Consider the following 27,485-nt stretch of genomic DNA (forward strand, 5'->3'; position numbering starts at 1 on the left):
AGTCCTCATGGTCTAGTGTGATTCAGTGTTGAAACATCTGGGCTCAACATTTTCTTGTGCAGGTAGAATGGAGCGCCTACTGATTTTTAAAAATTTTGTTGTGTAAATAAATGGCAGCTAGATAGATTTTCCAGGGAACTGAAAGATATTTCTTCTACCTCAATAATTTCCCAGACAAGAAAGTGTAGGGTTGACCCAGCAGGACTCTTACCTAGTCACTCTGTAAACCCAGCTCCAGGGGCCTTTGGCAGCGGGACAGAGATGGTCCAAATGGATTGAAAACCTCTTCCCTTGCTGCACGGGAGTAACAGATGCTCATATTAACAACTTCCACTTAGAAGGGAGGGAGATGACTTAGGGAGACCCAACTTGGAGGTGACTGTGGTATGTGCCCAGGGGTGGCAGCAGGGGAGTCCCCACTCAAAAGTCTGCACACGGAGTTGAAGATGCACCCGTTCTTTTTAATAATTTAGGGTGGGCAGCAGATTGGGCACCTGCTGGTGAAATGAAGAAGGTGGGCCTCGGACCAGAAGCCAAGGGTTGAGAAGGGGCTGTGGAGAGTTCCCTGGCAGACCCCCACTCACCCCCCATCCAGCCCCCCATCTAGTTCCTCTCATTTCCTTCTGTAGGACTCAGTGACTGGTGGGTTGTGTGGACAGGGTTGGCGAACTCGATGAAGTGGACACCAAAAGGAGTCTTGGAAAGACTGAGGAGAACTTGGGAATGTGTTCTGAGATGTGAGGTAAAGAGGAGATTCCTTATCAATGCTTATGTTTCTTCTCCATCTTACCTTTTTGTGTTGGGACTGGGGGAGAACAAGCCTAAGGAGTCTTTCCCTTGAGGGATGGCTGCTCTGTGAGGTGGGTGTACCCCACTAAGAACGCTTGCTCCTGTTGCCTCTCCTTTGTGATGAGAGGTGGAGAACTCCAAGAAGAAAGGGGCCCTGTACTTGTCTCCAGAGGGTGCAGGTGGATGGCTGGGCAGGCCGGAAAGCAGAGGGAGACAGCGCTCTACTCGAAAACCAGCTGGGGAGAAAAGAGCCCGGGCGTGGGGTGCGCCGGCCTGGGCCCTCGAGGTGGTGTGGGGAGCCTGGCTCCACAAGGCTGAGGATCGACAGGGGTGTTTCCCGGGTCTTTCAGGAAATGGGGTCTTGTCTTATACTGGACATTGAGACCATACTCCGTCATCTTCAGTAAGTGACTTCCCCACTCCAGCCTTCACTCTCCCCTTCTATCAAATGAGGAAACTGGGCTGTCCTTCTAGTCTATGATTTTAGGGTTTCGTAAGTAGAGTCATCTTGCTCATACTGATATCATTACTTGCATCAGATCACTACCCTTTTGAGATTCCTGGCATAGATGTGGAGGTTTGCTACAGTGCTTGGTTTGGGGGCTGTTATTTATTTTTCGAGGGAATGTCTGGAGAGCAGTTTCTGTTCTCATTTGAGGAAGTCATGGCATCATGTCACAGGATGTCACAACACACAACTGGGCAAGCTCAGATCCTCTCCTGGGTCTTTCAGCTGGATGACTCATGAGGCTCCAGAGGAGCTCGGCCCAGGCTGGAGGTTGGTAACCCGGCCCCTGCTGCTGCTGCTGGTGCAGAAGCTCAGGGTGCCTGCCCAGCCGCTGTGGCTGCACCGTGGGAGGCACTGAGAAGGCCCTGAGCAGTGTATGCCCACAGCGACAGCCGAATATTTTCATGCAAATTAAATAGGACACCAAATGGGAAATTCACTGTAATCTTCTTTAAGTACTTGTTGCTCATTTGCCAAGGTTCTAAGTAATATAATTTCAAAGCTTCAGACATGTCTAATACAATTTCTCCCCCTCTCTACAAAATTCTGTTCCCATTGTGTAACTATTAGACACAGGGTAATTAATAAAGCTACTTTCTGCTTTTCAATTGCTGTAACATTAGCCCCGAGTCGGCTTGTACTGGCCATATTCATAAGCAGTGACTGAGAATTAATTAGGAGTAGACTCCTAAATTAAGATTTTTTTTTGAGCCTTTCTGCCTAGCACTGATGTGCTCCTACAGGCAGGCAGGCCGATATATGGGGATGTGTTTGGGTTAGATGTTCAGAGACCCATTTTCTAAATTGTCACCTGCAAAATGGGGACAGAACTGTCTGAACTCACAGGCAGGGGTGGGTGTGAGGCTCAGCGAGCCAGTTGGGAGTGAGGGTGCTTTGAACGTGATGACGGACCGTCACATGACGAACAGGAAGGGTTGCTAGTGATTCAGCATCATTCCCGAAATGGGGGCGACAGGGAGCTGCCACTTTCTTCTGTGCTCTGGGTTGTCTTATTTATACACATGTTCCCTGGAATAGAAATTTTATACTTAATATGTGGGCTAGCAATTGTTACACTTGACATGTGCAATGTGCTTTACCCCCAAACACTGTGAGGAAAGTGGTTTTTTTTTTCCCATCCTGCAAACCAAGTAACTAAGGTGCAGATGGGTTAAGTAATGTGACTAAAATCAGATTATACTGTTCTAAAATCATTTGCTAAAGCTTTTGTCTGTGTTCACAGCTTTCTGAGATTTTCTTATTTGTCACATTTTACTTTGAGAAGGACTTCCTACCCTCTCTAAAACAGAAATGATAGCAGCCCTGGCTGGTGTGGCTTAGTGGATTGAGCACCAGCCTACAGACCAAAAAGGTGCCAGTTTCATTCCCAGTCAGGGCACACGCCTGGGTTGTGGGCCAGGTCCCCAGCTGGGGGCGTGTGAGAGGCAACCAATCCATGTTTCTCTCACACAATTTCCCAAAAATCTCATCCCACTCGGGTTCAATCGTTTCTTTTTTTTTCTTATAAAATTCCCCAAAAAATAGTATCCAACCTCCCCCCCCCCCCCCATTAGATCCTCCTTTAAAAATTTATTATATTTAATAATTTCACCCACAAAAAGCCCCCCGAAATCCAAAAATTTTAATTTAAAATCGATGTTTCTCTCCTTCTCTTTCTCCCTCCTTTCCCCTCTCTCTAAAAATAAATAAATAAAATATTAAAAAAGAAAATTGGAGCTTGGTCTATGCCACGTGGTGCAGATGAGGACAGCGAGGCAGCGGTGTTAAGTAACTTGTGTTGAAAAAGGCACAGCTAGTTAGCAGACCTGGTGACCTTTTTCTACGGCTGCAGATAAAAGCATTAACATTTCTTGCTGGTAGGTGCTAGGCATTGTGTTAGATAATGTCTGTCTAGAACCTCATTTGGAGGCACACTGCCCTGGGAAGGAAGCTTTTGGAAATGTCCTGCTCGCGGGAACTCCTGTCATCTCCCCGCTCTCACAGTCCGTTTGCAGATTCCTGCCTGTTGCTTTTCTCTCGCCCATTTGGAAACAACCAAAGTCGGTACCCTGTGAAGCTTTTCTTATTCTCCTTCTATTGTCATTATTCCAATCCAGCTGTTATGTATTGACTGACTGCAGCCCCAATTTGGCTTGTAACCTGTGTCATATTTGGCCTTGATTGTATTAAAAACAAACGCACAATTGAATTAGATAGTCACATCTAAGAACTCAGGTGGCTGTTAAAACAACGGGACTTACGCTGTCTCTTGGAAACCTGTGGCAGTGCGGGATCTGCTTATTCACATACCGGCATCAAACTTTGTACTCCCTGTAGACAGGAGTGATCTTCAGTTTTTCTCCCTGTCTCTGTCCTCATTCCTTTTCTAACTGCCGCAGTGAGATCTCTAGGAGTGTATACTCGTTGTAAGATAAAAAAATAAATAAACTTTGGCATAGAGAAGAAATTCCTTAAGGGTATGTTGAATTCAAGTTGGTAGTTTAAGAAACAGGTTTAGTTTCGTAACAGAACACTTGCTGTTGGGGAGGTAACTTGTTCTTGTGCTACTTTTTGCATAGGTGGGTGTATGAGGCTTAATCTGTTATGTTTTGGAAGAAGGGCTCTATCTCACTGCTCAAAGGTTTGTGACTTGTCAGAAGTTAAAAGGTGACATACTTAGACCCACTCTCGACAGAATTACTTTTATGGTACCACCCAGTATGAGGGAATCTGAGGAAATAATATTTTATTTAAAACAAATTATAGATTTGATGAGTTGAATGAGATAATGTATGTGAAAGCACTTTGTATATTATTAGGTATATTGGAGATGTTTTGAGAACATTGTCACTTTATCATCATTTCAAGCTTAGACTTTTTAAATGTTTGCTCTCTGTAGCTTTGTACCTGGCTCGACAAGCCACTTACCTTCTCTGAGACTTTTTCACGTATATAAATGTGGCAGAGGTTACCTCTTTGCACCCAGCCTGGTATGGAGAAGGTGTTCAATATTTTTATGTTGGGGGGGTGAATTAATAAACAGGGATTTTTGAGGCCTTACTGGGCTAACACACCTAAACCATTAAGCAGGGTGTCAGCATGAATTAAAAAACTGGCACTTTTTAGTGTAGGCTGTTTTCTAAAACTTTCTCCTGGACCCAGGCTGGAGGATGATCTGTGTTCTTGGAGGAAGGGGACCCTAGCAGGTGAGCGGGCAGGCAGGAGACAGGAGGCCACAGAGCTCCAGCTGTGTGTGACACACCGATGGACAGCAGCAAACGCGTGTTAAGCACCAGAGCCACCCAGAAGCTCTGATCTGTATTCTTTCTACATGGAGCATGCTGGAGGCAAATGATCGGGCGGGGACAAGGTGCGTTCCTGCGCGTGGAATTCTGGACCTGGAGATTAACACTGTTGTAAATAGCACTCCGGATCTTAGCAGCCATCGGGTCAGCCCTTTCTTTTCACCAGTGCTGTCTAGAGATATGGAAGGAACAAAGAGCAAGCACCTTGGAGTCGGACAGTCCTTGGTCCAAGTCTGGGCTTTTCCTATCTTACTGTTAGCACCAGGGTTAGCTTCCTTGACCCTCGTGGCAATTCCTTGACTGTTACTGAGGCTTCAATTAAGTATAACACTTGTTAGCACAGTATCTAACGTGTGGTTTGATTCTAAGAAAAGTGACAGCCATCATTGTTACAGAAAGGAAATGGAAGCCCAGGGAGATAGGATGGGTGGTCAGGGTACCGGCTGTGGGGTCTGGAGGTGGGGTGGCCACCTGCTGACGTGGGGCATGGAGGGGAGGGGAGGGGAGGGGGGGAGGGGAGGGGAGGGGAGGGGAGGGGAGGGGAGGGGAGGCGAGGAGGTGGTACACATTGTGGCCAAGATTGAGTAGCCTCTTCGGGGAAGTGTGTGAGCTAAGACAGCAAATTTAGGATCATCAAGGCAGGACCTTCAACTCTTTGAGACTAAATGGCTCACCCAATTCATTTGTTGAGCAAGAAGCTTCAAGAGAAACTTTATACAAATCAGAAAATGATGTGTGTTTTGCATTCTAAATAAATCTTTGGTTTTATCTTCCCTCAGGTGGTGGTGTTTTTCTTTGAGATAAGCTATTAAGAAATGATGAATATGACCTCTAAAAATACAGGTTTGAAAAAAGTCACCATTATTTTTCCCCCTACACAAGACAATTTTTGAATTTTTAGTATTAGGTAGTATTTTTTTAATCTTCACCCAAGGATATGTTGAGGATATGTTTTTTTTTTTTAATTTTTAGAGAGAGGAAGAGAAAGGGGTGGGGGAGAGAAAGAAAGAGAAAGAGAGAGAAAGGAACATCCACGTGAGGAACACTGCGCTGCTGCCTCCTGCACGTGCCTGGACCGGGGGCCGAGCCCGCAGCCTTTCGATGTATGAGATGACGCTCCAACCATCTGAGTGGGGTTGGGTAGCATTTTAAAATTGCAGTTCTTTCTCCCTCTCCCCCTCCCCATTGCTTAGCCTGGACCTGGTACTCAGGGACTTTTGAAAGGCACACATGTCCTATATGAGTATCCACCTGCCCTGGGGTATGTGACCGCAGCATCACGGCTTTATGTCATAGCCTCACACTAGGTATCATTTTTGCTGAAATTCACTTGTTTCAAGGGTTTTACAAGATAGCACAACCACTTGGCTTCAAGGCGCTCAGAATTTACGAGTTTGTACCCGTGTAGTCAGGAAGAGGCACGGCTTTTTTTCATCATTGTTTCCAATGCAGATTGCGCCGGAGATCGTCAGTACCTAGAACATTACTGTGCAGGAAGCTCCAGTCTACCTTTTGTCATGATGCCCCATCAGGCATGAAAAGCTAAGCCTGCCATCCTCCAAAATCCAGGCTTTATTTAAAGGGCAACTCCGAGCTCTTTGTTTAGTTTGAAATTTTAAGATACACTCATATCATCTCTGTAAGTCTGAAAAGTTGAAAAAACTAGGAAAAATCCTCTAGTCCTTTTATTTCTGATGGGAATTTCCCCTGGCAACTGTGATCTGTGGAAATAGACCGCACAACGATGAAACTTTTGGTTAGTGTCTGCGTGTCACTGTTAACAAGTTGCTTTTAGTAACGAAAAGCAAGAACCTACAACCTAGATGACTCTGTCCAGCAAAGCTGTCATTTAGAATGGAAGGGCAGATCAAGTGCTTTCCATATGAGGTAAAGCTAAAGGAGCTCATCATCACTGAGGCATTATCACATGAAATGTTAAAGGGATTTATTTAGGAACAAGAAGATCACAACTATGAACATTAAAATGGCGATAAATTCACAACTATCAACAATTGAGTCTAAAAAACTAAGCAAACAAGCAGAGCAGAAACAGAATCATAGGTATGGAGATCATTTGTAAGGTTATCAGCTGGGAGAGGGGAGGGGAGAATGGGGGATAAGGTGCGGGGACTAAGAAGCATAAATAGGTAGGTTACAGAATCAACAGGGTCATGTTAAAGGACAGTATAGGAAATGGAGAAGCCAAAGAACTTACATGTATGACTCATGGATGTGAACTGAGGGTGGGGGATTGCTGGAGGGAGTGGGCGGTACTGGGTGGAGGGGAGCAAAGGGGGGAAAATTGGGACAACTGTGATAGCATAATCAACATATTTTAAAAAATTTTTTACTTCAAAAATAAATAAATATTTGATCCGCACACCTCGTCTGTGTTGGAGACAGGAGCATGCTTCAGTTACTTATTCCAAGGAGCTGTTAAGAATGTCAGGAAAAGGTGGATCTTGTTTCTGTGTATTCTGGGAATTAAAAATAAAAATAAAAATAAAAAGAGCCCTGGCTGGGTGGCTCCTTAGTGGGAGTATTGTCCCTTAAGCCAAAAGGTGGTGGGTTTGATCCCTGGTCGGGGGGCGTGTGAGAGGCCGCTGATCGATGTTTCTCTCTCACACAGGGATCTTTCTCTTTTTCTCTCTCTCTCACTCTCTTTCTCTCAAATCAATATACATTTCCTTGGGCGAGGATAAAAAAAAGTAAAAAATTATTTTCCTACCAGCTGTAGTTTCAGAAACAACATTGGACTTTTCTTACTCCATGAAATCCATTCTTCACTGAGAAGACAGTTCTGAAGTTGAAACTTTGGGTTCCTTTGGGTTTCTTACTGACTAAGAAGCATTTTCATTATTTGATTTTTGTTCAACTCATTGTCGTCTCTCTGGATGTGGGTGTTCTGATCCTGAAGTCTTTCTGTCGGAGGGTCAGGACTGGGTGTAACCTTAAGAATGGTGGAGTTATTTGTCATGGTGGACGAAGACCTTTACCATAATGTTTTACTGTTAGCTCACACACTTTGCAAATCTATAAAATACGTTTAAAGTCTTTGTCCTCTGGATGCCTTTTATTTTATTTTTTAATTCAGTATTTGGATGACAGTTTGGCCCTGTGAGCCTCCCTGGAGCATGCCTCGAAACTGTGGACGTGTTTTGTCGTCATCCTGGGGCAGACAGGTAGGCCAGGTGGGGCCTAACCTGCACAGGTGTCTTGTAGTTTCCCAACAGGCGATAGCCCTAAGGAAATTCTTCTGGGGCTAAACCCACCAAAATTTTAAAACATTCCATATTAAGTAAACATTTCGTGTTAAGTGCGGATTTGGACATGCAGAGCCAAGAAACCTGTCCGAGTTACCAGTTCGCTGAACGCTCCTCTCCAGCCAGCTCCAGCCGTCTGCGCCTCCGCGTTCCAGCCGTTCCACGTGCTCACTGGTCTAGTTCCTCACGTGCTGCAGTGCTGAGTCCCGTTTTTCCTTCTTCATGTATTGTAAGTACCTATATTTCAAGGTGCAGCCTGAAAATTATTTTCATGGAGACTTCCTTAGTCCTTTTCTCAGAAGAGTTCCCTCTGCCTGTTCTAACGAAACTACTGTGTGTGTCAAATAAATACATTTCCATTTTCTTGCTGGTGACTTTTCCGTTGCATTGCATCTGAAGGCAGCGAGTGTGCGTTCCTTCTGTGCCCCTTCCCGGGGCCAGTCCCGGTCATGCCTGTGGGAATGGTGAGGGCAGGGGTGGCGTGATCTATCCCTCTGGACTTTCGACAGTTCGAACCTGGAATTCTCAGGACGCAGGGTGGAGTGCCTTCTCTGTCACGTCATGCCCTGTGGAGAGAACCGAGAATTAACATTTTAGGGGAAATATTTGCAAAGAATGGAGGGATTTAGAAGCTTATAATTAGATTTCAAAAGACAATGTGTAAAGACGTCATTTTAAGGGAACTAATTCCTGTAAGGTATTTAGGGCTTTCATAACACTCAGCAAGCTGTCAACAAATGGAAACCATGTGGTGCTGTGGTAACTGTTGAATCACACACCCGCCTGGCTGATGGAGGGAGTTATAATCCCTGCCCTCTGGGCATGGCTGGTCTAACAGATAATGGAGCAGTCTCTAAGGGTGGAAGATTGTGGTCAAGTCCCTCTGATGACCATAAAACCTTAGAGGAACTAATTGTATTTTATGGACAAGATTTGTATAGGTAGAAATTCTTTTATTGGTTCTTCAGAGATTTGATGAAAGTTCAGGAATGAGCACACATAAGTGGATTTTATTTCTTTATCAGATGGAATTTATCAGCGTTTCCAAGTGAGTTTGCTCTTTTAACCTTCTTATAGTATGTTAGTGATTCCCACGTGTTCCTGGGCCTCTGAACTTTGACTTCTGGCCTTGTACCTTTGGTTTAGTCATTACCTAATAGATTCTGGAGCGGAAATCTCTCAGGGCAGTGATTTTTCATTGTTACTTAATGAGTTTAGATGTACATGGCTGACCCTGAAAAAACAAGTTCAATTTCTAGGATTCTTTTGTTTTGTACTGTCCTCCGTCTTGGTGGTTGCCCCTGAGTGAATAGCGAGGCCTGGTGTTGGGGTGCAAAGGGGTGGGGAGACCTTTCTCCAGGACAGAACAGCAGTGTGGGTGCCCTTCTTGCCCCCAGAGAAGCAATGTAAATAATTTATTTGCATTTTCCCATGCAAATAAATGCCTGCTCCCTGCCTGCAGGTCCTCTGTTGCCTTGCCACTTCGTGGGTGACCCATGGCGGCTGTATCACCTTTCTGACCCTGCCCTAGTCCTGCTGATCGGCAGCAGCATGTTAACAAGGCCCCAAGATGGACCCTGTGCCCGTCAGGTTTGACAAGCACTGTCCATTCTAGCACCACAACTGGTGAAGGGGGTGTCGGACCGTTCACATTTGAAAATATGCTGCTTTTTATTTCTACCTAAAAGTGAAACAAGTTGTTAATCAGATGAGATAATTTTTTGTTTGGGTTAAACCCTTACTTAAGACTTAATTTTTGAGAACTTTAATCATGAAAGTAAGGAGTCTAGCATATTAAACCCACATTACCTAGCCCGTAGCTGCAATAGCTAGCAACTTGGTTGATTTTGTTTTCTCAGTAATCCCCATTACACTCTTGATTATTTTAAAGCAAATCCCAGACATAGAATTTATCCCTACATACATTTTGTCCCTTTTTCAAACGTGTGCTGAAGTACACATCACATAAAATCTATCATCTTAACCATTTTTAAGTGCATCATTATTAGTTCAGTGGTGTTCAGTGCATTTGTATTTTTGTGCAGCCAACCTCAAGAACTTGCAAACCTGAAACTCTACAGACATTAAAGGACACCCCTTTCCTTCTAACATAACCACAGTACTGTCACACTCGAAAAAAGTTAATATTACCATCTCTTTCATAGCATCAAATAGCTGGTCCGTGTTCGGGTTTCCCAGACTGCCCTTGAACTTAATGAAATGAAGCCATTGAGTTCAGCATCTTCTGTATGGGAGGTTAGTGGCTTTGTTTGTCCAGTGAAGAATCTAGAGACAGCCCCGGCTGGTGTGGCTCAGCGGATTGAGTGCGGGCCTGTGAACGTAAAGGTTGCTGGTTCGCTTCCCAGTCGGGTCCCGTGCCTGGGTTTTGGGCCAGGTCCCTTGTTGGAGGTGCGATGTTTATCTCTCACACTGATGTTTTTGTCCCTCTCTCCCTCCCTTCCCCTTTCTCTCTGAAAACAAGTGAATAAAATATTAATTTTTTTTTAAAAAAGAATCTACACAGAGGGGTGAAAATGGAGGCCTTTCTTTTTCTCCTGACCCGTCCCCTGGCAGGATTTTGTGTAAAGATTTTGTGACTTCCAATTTTCTGCTACTTTCAGTAGTCAAGAATTTTTCTGGAAAAAGAGTATGAACTTTGTGTAAGAAGAATAAGTCTGAGTCAGTCATTGCTTCTTAGGTCTTGGCAAAATATTTGCTCTCATCATTTCAGGCACAAGGTTACCGTGAGAATTGAATTAAATTGGAATATCATGTAGCAAGCGATTGGAATGAATGAACTGGTCATATTTCCAACACGGGTAAATCTCAAAAGTATAACGTTTAGAAGAGCAAGTTACAAAGTGATTTGTACCACATGACACCATTTATTTAGTGTTAAACCATGAACAATACTATGAATTATTTGTTACTACACAGGTGTAGTAGGAGTATGAAAAACTGCTTGAGATTGATATCTGCACATTTCAGGATAGTAACCATGTCTCTAAATGACAGGGGAATAGACTAGAATAACTGACTCTCCAGTTTTTTATTATTAGATTTGATTCTGAAGAAATTGTGGGAAAGTGTTAAAAGATTTGCTGATGCTTCCTGGTGGATGCATGGGTGTTTACGGTATTATTTCTGTGATGTAGTTTGGAAATATTGCAAAACATGCTTTTAAAAAACTGATCAATTTATGTGCAATATTTTGTAAGTCAAGTTCTCAAAAATGTTAGTAAGTATGATTTATTTATACCCCCAGCTCATCACAAAAATGATTTAACTGCTGAGGTTCCTAGTAGAATTAAAGACATTAAAAAAAAATTAAAAGGAGCCACTCACGAAGTGTGTGAATTTATCCAAAATTCAAACTAGTCCTCTGTGCCCTCCCACCTTATCTGTGCAGAGGCTGGCGAAGTTCCAAAGAGCCATAATGTTGGGCCAGGGCCATTTTAAAAGTTTTATTGGAATTTGCACTCCTGCTGCTTCCAAGGAAGATCACAGGTCTGCTGTGGCCTATTGCGTGCACGCAGCCTGCCCTCTGCCCTCACTTCCATTTGTTGCTGTCCCGTCTGTGGATCGCACTGCTTCTGCGTCCTCTGACCCAGGTGGCGGTTTTAAAGATCACGGAGGAGGGCTTCTTGGGCCTTCCCGGGGGACTGCTGCACGTTAATCGCCTGTCCCTTCACCTTGGCCTTCCCCTCATCCTGGTTCTGCTGCCGTGCAGGGGCAGACAACCAGTCCCCCATCACCAGTCTCACGACGATAATCCTTGCCTGGAGCGTGTGTTAAAGGTCACACAAGATATTTATTCATGAGTATGGAACTGAAACCAATCACTGTGGATGTTCTTTTTGACAGGAAGATTTAGGCTTTTACACAAAGTATGTGTGCTGGGCGAGGGGAGCAGAAATGTCCATTCAGCCATACTGACAAAAACGGTAGAATGCTCCTTGCCAAGAGTGTAAATAATGTGCTGTTCCTGCAGGTTGTCTAGTGTCAGGAGCCCTTGGTGACGGGCGTTTTATTGTTAGTAATTAGGTTGAGTTTACCATGCAGTCACATCCGGGGCCTGAAGACAGCCCCAAGGTTTGCCTCTGAGCTCATGGAACCCTTGCAATTATGATTTTATTTCCCTCACAGAACTGGTTTTTGTCCCCTCGATCATACTTGTTGCTCTTATGGCAACTCTCAAATATCTCTAATCTTTCAGAAACATATATAATTGTCTTACACGGGTCTGAGTCATGCCAGGTGTAGCAGAAGAATTGCTTCCTGGCACCTGCGTGGCACTAAATCTGTCTGTATCAGGTGTTACCTCTTTAGGAATGAGACTCTGTCCTGTCTCTGTAAGTGATTCATGGATTTGTCCTCTCACTCACGCGTTCATCAGATATTTACTGAGCTCTCTTCCGTGCAGGGGTGCTGTGGTGGGTGCTCTCGGGGAGGCGGCGGCGTGGGTAAAAAGAGGTTTTCAGTGCAGCCTCTGAGTTTCTGCGTGACTTTGGTCAGGATGGGGACAGTTGCCGGTTTTGAAATAAGCCCACGTACCGCTGTTTAGCTCAGCCTGCTGCCACTGCTGTACTTGATTCATTTTCAGTTGCCGGTAGTTAAAAAGGAGAGAGGGTCAGTGCAAAATCACAGAATGAGTTAGTATGTGTGCATAGTGGGGAAGTTGGGGAAGGATCGGTTTAGGTTATAAACAGTAGTAACGAAGAAAATGCGGTTCACTTCCATGCCTGCATCATTGCATAGACCCTGGACCCTGACTTTGAAAAGTGAAGGCGTGTTTCATCTGATGTATCTGATGTATTCCCATGTTAAGACTTTGAACTTGGTTTTTCATGTGTGTGAACCTGTGTCTTTTGACTCCTAAGTGATTTTGAGTCATCCCTGGCTGTTTTGCTGTGACAAGGAGTCCTGGGTATCCAGCGACAACTGTACGCACAGACCAAACCTGAGAGAATTGTGACATTTCATCCAGAATCGACCTGTGCTCTCAGGCAGCAGCGCCATCGTTAACAGAACTGATTTTTTTTTTAAAGCAAATGAAAGACTCTCCTGTCTCTGGGCAGCACAGTGAGATGCCTCTACATGGAATGAAAGCTGTAACAGAGGTGAATGAACTCTTTCAAGTCAGGGAACTATTTAATCTTTACGTAACTCTGTAGCTGGGAGCTGGCATTCAGAGGGAACCGACTCTCGCTTCACAATAGCATCCCTGAGACTGAAAGTTCAGCCCACCTGACCCTTCCCACGAAACCGCAGCAGAGATTACAGCTGCTGTGCAGTGTCTGTGGGCACCTTCTTCTGCCGGGTTGCTTCCTTCTCCTCCTTTTAGAGACCGTCAGGGATTTATATTCCTTACAATATCCATCTGCAGTACTACCCTTTCTCATCTAAAATATACATGTTCATTAACATGTTTTACTTCCATGCTGGGTGAGAAACTAGATTTTTTTTAAATTGTATTTCTCCTGTCAATGTATAATTTCTTTTAAAAAGTTATAAATATGACACTCATACAAATATAAAAATAGCACATGTCAAAGAATTATTTAGTTCATAAATGAGGGAACCAGTAGGAAGACAAAGCTGGTTCAAAAGCATTGGAGGAACTGTGTAATTATAAGCACTGAAGAATATTGGAATAAGATTGCTAGGTTAGATATAAAATTAGTTAATGTCCAATAGGGCAATAAAACAGTTATATTTGGGGCTCTCATTTCTAACAATTAGAAATCTTATGCATCTATAATTAATAAAAATGGACAAGTTAGCATGAATGTTCACAGTCTGAAAACCCAAATCAGTGGTAATTAGCCCATCGCACCAGGCACATCTTAGGGGATCATATAATCCTGACTGTGTCTGTTAGATAATATTCTGGTTTGGTGCTGAAGCTACACACTGCCTGCCTTTTGCTTTATTTCCAAGCATTGCATAATGCTTTTCCGTTATCCCCAGTGTCAGTGCACTGAGCCAAGTAGCTTATGCATTCATTGATTTGTTTATTTTGTTTAATAATCGGATGTCAGTCTTGTGCCACGTAGTAGGCAAGGCATTACAGAAGTGCCAGTGAATGAGACAGGCGCTCACGCTCTGCTGGGCCCCACGGGCTGCCCTGCGAACATCCTCAGAGGGAGGCGGGGAGTTGTTTTCAGAATCGGAAGCAACGGGAATCATCTTTTGGAGCTCACATTCCCTTTGGGTCTCAGTGTTTACAGGGATTGGATAAAACACAAATATTTTGGAGAAGGACGACCAGAGCCCAGTGCCATCTGGGACGAGAGCAGACAAACGCTGATGCTGCTCTTTTTCTTCACGCCCCATTTTTCCCTTTCTAGTCATCAAATTCCATAGGATCAAGATTTTGCCATCCAGCATGGAGGGCTTCCACTGGCCTGGCCTGCCAGGTGCCCATCCCCACACGCCTCCCTCTGTTTGCTTGCACAGGTACAGATGTGCTTAGTCTTGGTTCGACCAGTTTGTGACAGAAACTGCAGCAACTTTGGGAGCAAAGACCTGCCGGAGTAACTGCTTCTTTCTCCTCAGAACGCTTTTGATAACTCATAGCTCCAACTTCCTGGCTGTCAGTACAGTTTTCCTACAGCAAATATATGTACACATTTATTAAGGGTATTTTGGGTGTGTGTCAGTTCAATTTACTTTCTCATTTCATAAAATAATGGGGTTGGGGAGTGGCTGACATTGTCTTTAAACCATAAAACATCAAGTTGCAAGGAATTTTAGAGCTCTTTGACCTTCCCCTCCCCCCAGCTAACAGCTGGGGAAACTGAGGTACGGAGCGGCTAAAGATTAGCCTTTGTTCTCTGCGGAAAGTCACTACTGGGCCTGAGGCTCCTTCTTCTAGAGTATAGTTCTCACCTGGAGTCGCTGGTGGGATGTGTAGGTCCCCCAGAGGGGTTTGTTTTGAGTTTGCATCTTTGTGTCTGTTTACAAAGATAGAGTCTTGTTACAGGAAATTCAGTTTATACTGAAAGATACAATAAGAAAGCAAAAGTCCTCAAAAATCAGCACCTGGAGATGAGTATACTAAACATTTTTGGAACATTCCTCTAGACCATCCTCTATATAAATATATGCATCTACACCTGTATTTGTATTCAGATGCAGATGTATATATTTTTATACTTTTAGATGAATGGGCTGAATGAACATTCTTTGTAACTGATTTTCCTTTAATCTGAAAAAATTATTGTCCACTTAAAATACAAATGGAAATATTTTCCTGTTGGTTTGTATTTTACTCCTATTAATATATCTCCAGTAATACAACTTAACCGTAATATTCTTAAAGTTAATCATAAATATAAAGAAGTGCTATGTTTTTGGAAAAGGTGGGCGTGCTAAGGGCAGAGTTGCACCCCTGGGTTTCCTCTGAGGGAGGGGCTCGCTGGCAGTTGGGTGGACGGAGGCCTGCAGTTCCTGGAGGGTCCACTTGTGCAGAGAGCTGCTCACTGCTGACCAGGTCCTTCCTGGGGCACGTGCCTCTGGTGCCACCTGGTGATACGGAGTATTAAGTCTCCACCAGACCAGAACAGCCCACGGATAAGCTGGGGTGTCTGGCTGCTTTGGCATTCTGTCTCTTCTTCTGCCCAGTCTGCTCCCACTTTCCTTTGCAAAGGTCAGTTTCTGATAAACATCTTGCCCCCCACTCTATCTCAGTTTCTGCTTTTGGAGAACTCAGCCCCAAATGGTGGATTTTGCCATTGTGTGTGGAATGGTTCAGTAGCCATTGCTGTGGGATGGGCTGCTGAACTCCCTCCTGCAGTGAAGTCCTGCGAACCAGGGGGTGTCTCCTCAGAGCTCAAGATTTTATAATCCACTCCTGCCCCTCCCAGCGACCTCACCCTCCCCTTCCCCGGCCCACCTCAGAGGTTTGGCATTTGAAGGATTTGGCCTTAGGCCAGGTGCTGAAGCTGACTGCTCAGTGTTTTTAAGGGAAAACTTAAAGGGCTTTCTTGCTCTGGACGTGCTACCATAAAGATCTATTTTAATTGTTTGTGACATTAATCAGTTAAAGATTATCTGCTTTGGGAGAAATTTCTGTATGACAGTTTAAAAGCTCTTACCTAGGAGTTGATTAAGAAAGGTTGCTTTTATTTTTATTTTTTAAATTTTGCCTCCAACTGATCCCCTCCCCCGCTTCTGGTTTTTTTTTTTTTTTTTTTGGCTCTTTCTACTTTCATCCTGCCACAGGATGAATAGTTTCCCCCCTTGGGATCCCATATTTGCATAACCTCTCCAATCACTCTTTAATTTCCAGCAGAAATTATTTCACTAATCAGCCTGAAGCAGATTTGGAGATGGAAGGAGATGCCTTTTTGAAGCCTAGTGGGGGTTGGTTCCAGTGCATTTGCTCACATGCTTTGTTGTCCTGGTTAGTGCTGGGAGCAGCCCTGGACCCTGTCCTTGCATCTTCCCGAGGACCTCAGGGGGGACTGTATTTCAAGACTGTCTGTGCTGCCAGCTCTTCTGCCGGTGGCATCTGGCGCAAAGACAGCCACACGTGCTCTGGGGTCCCTTGGAATCTCTCCTCTCTCTCTGTTAAGTATCACTGGAGGCAGAGAGAGTCATTCTTGATTCTAATTACCCCCCTAATGCCCAAGACTCAGTTTATTGTGGTGTCTTTAACTTTCAGCTTTAGTCAGTAACTGCTGTGTGTATTTTGGAATTTACGTGAATTTTAGGGAGATGAGGAAGACCTGCAGTAGGTTTGGCCATTGCCCCTTCACACCTTTTTCTATCTTTTGGGGCTGGGAGGGCTCCTTTAGAATTTTGCTGACGCACTAATCCCGCTCTTGGGCACAAGCGCCCACCACGTGATCAGCATGAACACTGGCGGGACTTAAGAGGTCTGCAAAGCATAGTTCGTATAAATGCAGAGACATTTCAAAGGCCTCACTTAATGGATGCTTTTTAAAGCTATAAAAAGTCATTTTTTCATGAAAGGGCCAACTAGATGAGAAGATGCTGCTGAATAAGTCCTTATTCTATAAGAGGTAATAGGCAGAGACTGGTATCAAAGAAGTTGTTAAGCTTTTTATTCTTGTCAGATAGTCTCTGTACGGGGAGGAAGGCCTACAAAGGTGCTCATCTGTGTCCACCTTTAAGTGACTCAGTCCTGCCTGGGGAAAGGGAACTTGTGAGTAGATAATGCACCATAGAGGCAAAAAGCCTTTTGAAATCATTCTGGGTGGTGGGAGAGGGGGAGGGATTGTTGAAGGCAGTTGTCGGCAGGGCAGCCCCTACCTATTCCAAGTCCTCTCACCACCATTGAGCTGCCTCTCGGTCCCCCACCCCAACCATAGCTTTGCGTGAAAGGGAGGTTATACTTTACTTGGGAACCTCAAATTCCAAACCACAGGCATCTCTGGCCCTTCGGGTTTTGACAACAAAAGTGTCCATCAGAATTTAGATACGGAAACTTCTGGAATGAAAGAGCTGTGCAACATATGCGTCAGTCTGGCGTACTTGCGTGTGAGTTACCAACCCCCCCTTGTCCTCTGATCTGAGTGGCCGGTATCATTCAGTTGTTACTTATTCTTGTTAGTAAAGATGCATTGGCTAGGAGTTTGAGCTGCATTCCTTGGGCAAACATTAACTACTGGTAGTGACACACACACACACACACACACACACACGCACAGAGTATGTAACTGCAGATCAACAATGTGTATTTGAGTAATGACAGAGGAGCATGTAGCCCATGGGAAGATCTCTGGGAGGGCAGTGAGAGAACTCTACTTCTTGTGCTACCCACAGGGCTGACCAGGGGAGCCTTTGTGGTTGAGCTTGTGTTCCAGGTGCTTAGAGCTCAGAGTGGGGAGGTGGGAATGGATGGAGAAAAGGAAGTTTCAGTACAGGATGGTACACGCAGGACCTGTTTGGTGGTGGGTAACTAGTTCAAACTGGCTCTCAACATTCAGAATGAGTGTCAGATTTCATTACCCTGAAAGTGTAACATCAGGTTTTTATGTTTTGTTTTGTTTTTTAACAAATTAGGACCTAGATAGTTATGGGTGTTTTTTTAAGATGAGCTTGGAGTCATCTGGAGTGGTTCGAGGGTAGTACAATGAATACAGAATAGTGGATGTGGTGGGTTGTCAATGGTGCGTAGGGAGTGTAGTCAGTGATGTAATGACTGTGTGGTGTCAGGTAGCACTAGACTTACTGGGGGGACTCAACTCATAAGTTACATAAGTGCCCAGTGAATGCACACCTGGAACTAATATAATATTGAATGTCAATTGTAATTGAAAAATTAAAAAATAAAACTTAAAAATGCTTAAAAAACAACCCCCCCAAGTAGATACAGCGATTTCTGAAATTCTAAGAAACTTAGAAAATAAAAGTGAGTGGCCGAGGCCTTTGTGGACTCCTTGGGTCCTGGCTAGTACAAGTTCTGAGTAGCCCAGAGTCTTAGGCCTGCTTGTAGATTGGTTGCTTTCCACCCCGTCCTCCCTTCTTTTCTCGTGCTTATTCTCTTTCATCCATGGATGTTTATTAATTACGGTGGGCAGACACTGTTCTAGGTCCTAGAAATTAATAACGAGCAGATCTCTGCCCTCAAGTTTTATTCAGGAACCAGACACTTGCCACCCCGAGTAATTCGTATCAGGTACTACAAGAGCACTTAAGAAGAGCACCTTGCCCAGTTTTGAGGTCATAAAGAAGTTTTTGAAGAAAGCTGGAGCCCGAATACTGAGCCAGTTGTAGAAAGTAGCTGGGCCAAGGAAGAGAAGGGGGGAAGGAAGAGCATTCCAGCCAGAGGGCATAGTATATTCAAAGGCCAGGAGCCCAGTGACAAGCCCTTGGGGGTCACCTACAGCTTAGTGTGACTGACAGTGCACAAACGGAAGGAGAGGCAACAAGTGAGGCTGAGAGTAGGAAGAGGCAAAGCCTTGTGCACCAACCTCAAAATACCAACCTCAAGAAATAGGGCGATTGGGGGTTTAAGCAGCGGAGTGAAATGCACATTTGGAGGGACCACTGTCCTGCCTGAAGGCAGTGTGTGGCAGTAACTAGAGGAGGAGTATGGTGCAGTGGTCCAGGGGAGAGACGGTGGGAGCCTGTTGTGGAAAAAACTGGACAGGTTCAAGAGAACATTAGAAGGTAGAATGGATCAGTTGAGTGTTTTTGATGTGGATGGTAAGGAGAGGCAGAAATCCAAGGTCTCGGGCACAGGAAGGCTTGGTGGAGCCATTCACAGACAAGGAGTGTGGGGAGCTGAGGGGAACCAGTTCCCGTGTGAGATGGCGCACGTGGCACTGGGCCTGATGGGACGGCAGTGCCTGGAGAACGTCCAAGGAACTATACTGACACTCCGCCTCTGCCGTCGGGTGTCCTCACACCGCAGGCAGTGAACGAACGAACGTAGAATGTCAGAGCCGCAGGGACTCCCAGGTTTGCCGAGGAACGTCGATTTTATGCAGGAAGACAATGCTTAGGGTCACACCATCTGCCTAGGAGTGTTTCCGCTCCTGTTTGTTAGTTTAGTGGCATCTGAAAAGGGTGCAGAAATAAATGTATGTCGCCACGCCTTCCCTCGCTTGGAAGGCACTGCTGACAGGGACAGTGGGGGCCATAAACCCTGTGGGGACTGTTCCCCTTTTCCAGGCCGTTTGATTCCATCTGCCCTGCCTTAACGTGACTGCGGCAACTTTGTCGGGCAAGTGGTTACTTAACACAGTGGAAAGTCTTAATTACTCTTTAATGGCTTTGTACAGAGGGAGAGCCAACCTTAATGTTTAAGCATTTGGTTGTCTCTTGAAAAAGTTTAAACGTATTCTGTTTGTGCTGTTCGTGTACCCGTAAATATATAAATGCATCTTTTTTTGCATTTCCATTTTTATTCCAGGTTTCAGTGACACAAAATATTTTCCCTTTGAAGTATAATTGCTACATAAACAAAGCACATTTAATGAAAAATTAAAAATTAAAAATCCACCCACAGTCTTTATATAACAACAATAAAATTCAAGCTTTGTGTTCCTTTACTTCCTTTCTCTCCGAGTCCATATGGTAATCCTGGTTTACACTCACTTTTCTAACTTTTTTTCCCCTTCAAATATTTTACCATATTGTTTGTTTATTCATTGATTCATTCACTCAATTGTTTCATTTCCAAACATCTGACTATGTTACAGAGGCCGGGGACTCAGAGCATGGTATTATGGGGCAGTAGAGGGCTGGGTGTCAGTTCTCCTGAAGCTGACTTTTGAAGAGCAGGACAACAGTTGGGTGGGTAACTTATTAACAGGTAACAGATAAGACCTTGTGTTGAGTTCGTCAGCCCTGCGCAGCTTGCTCCCACCCTGTTGCTATAACAGAACTACTCTCTTGTTGTTCAGCATGGTATCAGTTGTGGTCTCGGGAGCAAATAGGCGGCACACCCAAATCAGGATAAATAAATAGAGGAGGGTTTCCTGGAGGGACGAAGGTGTGGTCAGAGTGTAAGGGAACTGCCAGGGTGGTGCAGTTCTTTAGTGCTTGTGACCGGTGGAGCACCACCCTCCTCGCCTAAAGGGGCCGTGGAGGAGACATTCTAAAAGGAACCATTCTAAGCCACCTCCTGTGTGTTAGGCAGTCCGTGCGCTCAGTGCTGAAGACAAAGGAGCCGATGTACCAGGGGGTCTTCTACCCTCAGGGAGTGAGCCCACCAACCAGGGCAACAGGCCAGAGTGCAAGGGGAGGAATGATGCGGCAGAGGCACAAGGGGGCCACTTGGTCTCTTCTGCTATGAAATTGACTGAATGGTGGGAAGGGAGGAAGGGAAGGGAAGGAAGACTGCGTTGACTTCTGTTGTTCCTTCAGGGGGAGTTTTCAGTTCTGGGCAGTGGATGGGCTATAGATGGGGAGTGGGCAGGCAGGCCTCCTGAGACGGCTACTCCTGGCCCTGGCAGCCTCTTCCTGTTGACCTCGGTATCACACAGATGTTATCACTGTGCTTTGTGCGCTGTCATACAGGAGACCATTCTGTGTGGTGTGGGCCCAGCTGCCACTCGGAGATGCACAGGATTCATGTCGCCAGATAGGTTCTCCCGAGGGGAATCAGGCCTGCTATTGTCGCCTGCCTGCTAGGCTGCTTTGAGTCTTGCTTTTTGCTAAAACTCCGTTACCCTGAATTGAGGCAGAAAGTGCTTACTGTAACTTCCTAAAGTCTGTGCTAAACCATCTAAGCATGAGTGTAACCGGTCCAACTACTTTTCCCTTCAAATTTGCAAATATCCTTCTGTGATGATTAGCCGCATCCTCTCCTTTGTTTTCTGTAAAAGGTAACCACCTAAAGCGAACCTGTGCATAGTAAATGAGGACCATCATGTAATATGCCCAGAAAAGCAATAAAAGCCTGTCAAGGCAAGGGCCCAGGCTTTTTCTCCTCTTGAGAGAGAAGCTGCACTGGTCCCTTTTCCTCCACAGGACTTGGTAGTCTCTGTGAATTTGTTGTCTCATCCACAGTGTCGCAGACCCCACGAGCCAGAGTCCACATCACTGTGACATGGTGAAGGTGGGGAGTGTCCAGCGGCTCCTCCACTTATCGAGACCTGTCATTCTAGAAATTCTCCCTGAAGTGTCCGAAGCTACACACTTGAGTACTGGTAATCACTTCTCAATTCCACCGTAATCATATCAATAGTAACTGCGTGTAAAGTGACCCTTCCATTGTCAAGGTGGCGGAGGGAAGGCAGATGGGGCTGGGGTGGGGTTTCATGTTGAAGAGTGGGGAGTGAGACACACACACACTCCTCCCACTGGTTGGTGCATGGGACACAGATGGGGCTACTTTGGGAAATGTGTTTTCTGGACTTGTGGATTTGACCTTGGTGCTTGGCCGAGCGTTACCGATTCGGGGGTCTGTTGGGATTGGGGAGCTAATGAATCAGTCACTTACGCTGAGCTTCACAGGGAAAAAGGGAATGGAGGTCAGAATCCAGCGGCAACTGGAATGGCCGTGGGCATGTGTGCGCATGTGCGAGCATGTGCGAGCGTGCCTCCGAGTGAACAGGCCCTTGGCTGTGTCCTCTGGTGTCAAAGGACACAGCTTTGTGTTTTTACTGCTATCCAACCACTTATTTTTCCGTTGTTCTGTTTCGCTCTCCTGATGAAGGGAGAGGGGCTTGTCCAGAAGTGAGTCTGAATGCACTGATTCTGCACCTCGTTTTCATCTGTCCCCCTTACCCATGATTCTTTACTTTGTATTGAAATGTTGCCCATAGAATCTGAGCCTTGTCCCCATCCCCCCTTTTTAAATTGGCTTTTACAGAGAGAGGGGAGAGAGAGACAGACAGCCAGAGAGATTTGTTGTTCCACTTATTTTTGCGTTCATTAGTTGATTCCAGTATGTGCCCTGACCTGGGATTGAACCTGCAACTGTGGCATGTCAGATGATACTCTACCAGCTGAGCTACCTGGCCAGCACCCGAGCCTTGTTCCTTTGGATCGTGCGGCCTCTGGGAGTGCTGAAGGGCCAGCAATGAGCCCCACCTTCACCTTGGGGAGCATTTTGGTTGGTCTCTCTTTACTTTTTTTTATTGTAAGCTACCTCAAGTCCTTTTTTGAAATAGTTGGGAGTTTGAGTAGTAAATGAGTACATTTTCTTTCATCCAAATCTAAATAGTCAGAAAACTGGGCAAGTTTCATTTCTACATTTCGGTTTTATGACAGACAAATGTGGATTATGACTACTAAAAATAATGAGTGAAATGTCTAGGCTGTGTCCGAAGACTAGGTCAGCTCTACCGTAATTATCACAGTGTTTCATTGTTTTCTTCGTATCTCTGCAGCCTGCGGTATCCCTGTCTAGTACCCACAGGTGTTTCTGGTTGCTGAAGGGCCTCGAACCAGCCAAGGCAGTCTTAGTTAATTGCTGTCCTCACAAACTGTCTTGTCCCTATCCTGTCACTCCTCTGTTTGAAACCTCTTATGGCTCTCGCTATCATTAAAGTAAAAATCATCTCTGTGAGTGCGTCTTTAAGGACCACCTAGCCTCTGCCCATCTCCCCACCTCATCTTCTGCCTCCACAATCTTCGCTGTCTGTACTCTGCATTCCTTCCAGGTCCTTCCGCCTGATTGACTTACTCTGGACCTCAGACCTCAGAACGTGCTCTCTCTTCCCTTTCCCTCTCCTTATTATTCTTCAGGTCTTTCTGTGACCCCATTGATGAAGCTAGATTTTTGTTCTGCTCCTACATCCATACCTCTGAGTTATTATTACTTATAAAATGTCAGTTCTTCTCCATAGAAGATGCTTCCTATGCTGACAGATTCTGTGTTCTTTTTTCTATTGTATCCCTATCATTCCTGCCCAGTGCCTGGCAAACAGAACATGCTCAGGAAAGGGTTGTTGAAAAAAAAGAAACATGTGCTTTATAGTAGTCAAGTTTTTTGACATTAGTAATTCATCGTTAGCAGGTCCCATCAACTCCTAGATAAGTATGATTTTAAACAAGCTAGCATCCTTCCTTTTCAGATAAGCCTGCATACTTTCAATCTGCAAATATTTGTAATTTTTCATGCCAGGGGATTGTCACAGGGGTGGGGTGGGCAGAAGGTGAATTGTATATGGAAGCGACCGAGTCAGCCCCTGCCTTCGTGAATGTGCTCACTTTCCGCGTGAACTGAAGTTTTACAATTGGGAATTTTCACTGGCTCCGTGATGACCTCATAAAATCCTCTGAACTTGGCAGAGCAAAGGTCTTTATCCCCATTGCACAACTTAGAGATGTTCCCGGCGATAACTGAATAGTGTCTGGTTGAGAAGGTGCATTAAATATTTGCCCCAGGGATGCAGATGACCAGTAACGCCAGGCTGATTGGAAGGAGAAAGGGGCCAAGTTACAACAGCCATAGGAGAACATTCTCAGTTTGAGAGTCAGGTATTTTGCTCTTAACAAGGTATTTGATGAGAAACTGTCTTTGGACCTGCCTGTTTCAACATGGGTTTTGTGTTTTTTTTTTCAGCAGGACTGAAACCCCTGGCTGATCCAGTGTGCTCACTCATTGCACTTATTATACCTTAAATGTTTCAGTTTATTTACCCATTTTACAGGCGAGAAGCTGAGAGTCTGAAGATGTCATTTACCAGGAGACTCAGCTGGGAGCGGAGGTGGGGTTCAGCTCTAAGTGTCCTGACTCAAGTTGGGTGGGTCCTCTCTGTGCACCCGGAGTGAGGGGCAGCCCTGATTTTGTGGTTTGGGGATCATTGTGCGCCTTAAGCAGTTCTGGCTCAAGATCATCAGAATTTGGTTGTGTTGTTTATTTCACGACGATTATTGTTGACCTTCATCAGTGAGCTATTCTGATAAGTTTCAGGCCCTTGTTCCACTCAGGCATCATCCATTCAAGTGCTATTATTACACAATTTATTGTCCTTTAGGAATTGCACTGTATGCCTCTAACATAACGTGAGTTCTGCTGCTGCCCGATTTCCTGCTGTTCGATTTCTGTTCTGAGCTCAGCAGACTGTAGACAGTGTTGGGGTTGCCTGGAGAGCACTGGTATTTTCCATTATTCATGATGTTAGTGGCAGGTTGGTGGCTTTGGCCTGTGCAAGCTGGAACAGGCTCATTGATGGCAGCAGGTGCAACTGACTCTTCCTTCGTGTAGAAGTGGCCATGGTCCCAAGTGCATGCTGAGGTCAAGGGCTGTTGTGGGGTGAGGTTTTCAGAGCAAAGAGTTTCATCTGGGAATTGGAAGTTTTCACTTTCTTTTGGCACTGCCAGCAACTGCGATTAGAACCTGGGGCAGGTCAGCCACAAAGTAAGTGACTCAGGATAATTGTTCGAGGAAAGATAGGGTGGTTAGACCATGAGCCCTTGGCTGGAGTCCCCTTTTAGATTCTGGATTGTTTCTTTCACTGTGTCCCTCTCCTCCATCACCCAGTACTACTCTTCTTCCTCTTACTTTATTACTAAGTGCAGAATGTTTATTTTAACAGCTAGTCTGTGGCTTACTTAATCACTTAGTGTTGTATTTTATGAACACATTTTTGATTAGCAGCATAGTCCCCGAACTTACCGTTCTATGGCTTCCGCGTTTCCCACTATACTTTCTAAGGTGGTTTGCTTATCTACCCATTCAAACCAGTCCGCTGGATGGCCTCCAGATTTTCACGATTGTATGGGGCAGTGAACAGCATGGAAGGGTTGCACTCATAGAATCCTAGGCATGGTGGAGTCCTTCCTTCCCTGGACATAGCTCTGTCTAGTTTTTGCACTTTGAAGACTGGAAATAGGAGCCCTGATATGCTTCAAATTTTTGATTGTGGGTCTTTTCCTCCCTTTTAAGAAGAATTCTTTCTTTGCCACTGACGACCGCTTGGCTAAGAATGGAAGGGAGCAAGGGCCAGTGGTGTCCCTGTCAGGAGCATCAGCAGCAGCCAAGTGTCAGCAAACTCAGCACAAGCTCGCTTAAGCAAAATGTGACTTTATTGCCCTGTGTCCCCGACAAGCCCAGGGGTAGGGCTGACGTGATGAAGAGAGTCCAGTGATGTCATCAGTCCTCATTTCTCCCCCTTTTCTGGCTTTGTCTCTCAGTATGTTGCTCCCTGAATTTCAGAGAGATTCTCTGCTGTTTCTCCACCTGCCTCTTCTCCGTTTCGAGTTCAGTGGTGGTGCAGGGCTGGTTGGGAAGCTCAGCGTCTTCTCCAGCATTCCTGGCAAAAGCTTTGTTGTGCCCCTTTGGCTTTGGGTGAGTGAGTTACCTCCCCCTGAATCTATCACTGTGATTAGAGGGTGATGAGACCAATGGGCGCAGTGGGTGGGATTACCTCTGGAGCAATGGGAGCCTCTTATTTTATGTGGACTGACAGTGGGGAAAGGGTGGTTTCTCAAATGAAAACCTTGTCATACAGGGAAGACCCAGACAGGGAAGGTCCAACATAAACATTCACCCAGCCCTCAGACTTCTAGATCTGGCTGCCCTGGTGGCGACAGGATGAGAAGTGGAGCACCATAGAAGGTCACAATTGTTAGAGCTGGAAGGACTTTTATTGGTCCCCCTTTCAGTTGTTGATTGCTGCATAAAAACCACCCTAAAACCTAGTGGCTTAAAATAACTTATTGTTTCTGAGGCTTCTGTGAGGCCAGGATGCTGAGTTTATTGTTTCCCTCCAACCTGGGGGTGGGTGCCAGCTAGTGTGGACCATGCCCTGGAGAGGGACAGGAGATGGTTTCCTCCAATCCTTCTCCATTTCTTCTCTGCTCTGGGAGGAGGGGAAATTTACCACCTTCCTTCACTCAGGGCTTGGCCTCTGTTTCTAGGTGTTTGAGGCGGGAGGAGGGAGATGCCCAGAGAGGGTGGTGCAGGGCATTGCAGCAATTTCTCCAGCAACAAGTGAACTCTCCTCTCCTCGAGATGGGAACTTTCTTCTCTCCTCTGAGTGACTTATACCTGGTGTGAGGACAGATGGTTTTTTATGTCCTTTTGTGATCACCCAAATGTCCCAAGGGCAGGCACCATCTTCACAGAAATGTAAGACAGTTCAAGGAGTTGAGAATTCCTGGGCTATCTGGGAAATTTGGAATCCTGTGTGCAAGTGTGTGTATATGTGAGTGTGCCCATGCATGCTGAGATGCACTGTGTCTTTAACATTATACACCAGGCACAAAGACATCCTTTAGAACACACTTTTTGGGCTAGGGGGTTGGAGGAGGTAAGGAGATTAATTAAACGTAACCTTTATTTATTGCCTTGTATTCATTTCCTTCTTAATCAGAGAGACTTACCCAGAAGATGCAATCTATTTGATGTTTTTTGGTTTTTTGTCCTCACAAATTAAAGAGACAATGCCAATGATGTTAGTGCCGACGGGAAGAATGTGACTCCTGTGAGCACTGGTACCTTGTAGTTTTAGTCCACGTTGAAGTTTACAGTTGCTTTCTTAACGTGAATATTTGGGAGAAACTCCGAGTCCTGGAAATGAGCAATCAGCTTAACATAATGAAATCTAAGAAAAAGTCCATGAGGTACAAGAGGTGGTGCTTTGTTCTCAGTGTTTGATGAGTTGATTGCATCATTATTATCCTTGATAGCAGCGACATGTGCTTGTTTGTTTTACAGGAGGCAGATATGGTCCTATATTGAAGGGGGAAGAATGAATGGTGGGGCTTGGGGTCTGGGGAGGCCCTAGAGGACCCGGTAGAGCAGGTCTGCTCCCTTAGCTCTGTCCTCACTCCTGCATCCCACAACTGGAATTCCTACTTTGCCTTTGACTCACTTCTTAAGACTCCCACATAAAGAATGCGGATGTGTGGTTTTTTTCAATCGTGTGCATGAATGTCTCTTACTTGCAAGATGAAGAAAAGCAGGACTTGTTCTTTTTGTCCTTCCACTGGACTCTTCAGCCATGTGGTTGGAGTAGTTTCCATTTACTCCCGCTGAACTATTTGCAATCCCAGAAGCCCTGTTTCATGCTTCAGAAGAAAAATACACAAAGCTGTAATGGCAGGAGCATCCTGGGGGCAGGAGTGGAGATCAAATCTGGGTCAGCCTCTAACTTGCAGTTCACCCAACCCCTGGACCTCCTCTTAGCCCCATCGACACCACTCAACTCCCTGGGTTGCTGTAGGAATAACACTCAGCGACTTGAG

At 45.3% G+C, this 27,485-nt stretch overlaps 1 protein-coding gene across 3 annotated transcripts in view; it reads left to right on the forward strand.

Moving 5' to 3' along the window:
* Positions 1-27,485, forward strand: part of MB21D2 (Mab-21 domain containing 2) — a 105,559-nt gene that overhangs the window by 18,578 nt on the left and 59,496 nt on the right. The window contains exon 2 of one of the 3 annotated variants that reach the window (XM_053667241.1): positions 7,920-8,094. The exons of the other annotated variants lie outside the window; for them this stretch is intronic. The gene's annotated coding sequence lies outside the window, so the exon portion shown is untranslated. The remainder of the gene's footprint in view (positions 1-7,919; positions 8,095-27,485) is intronic. 3 annotated transcript variants of the gene reach the window in all.

This window comes from Artibeus jamaicensis, unplaced genomic scaffold (assembly GCF_021234435.1).
Source record: "Artibeus jamaicensis isolate MK-2021 breed Jamaican fruit bat unplaced genomic scaffold, CSHL_Jam_final contig_466, whole genome shotgun sequence".
Classification (NCBI taxonomy): Eukaryota; Metazoa; Chordata; class Mammalia; order Chiroptera; family Phyllostomidae; genus Artibeus; species Artibeus jamaicensis.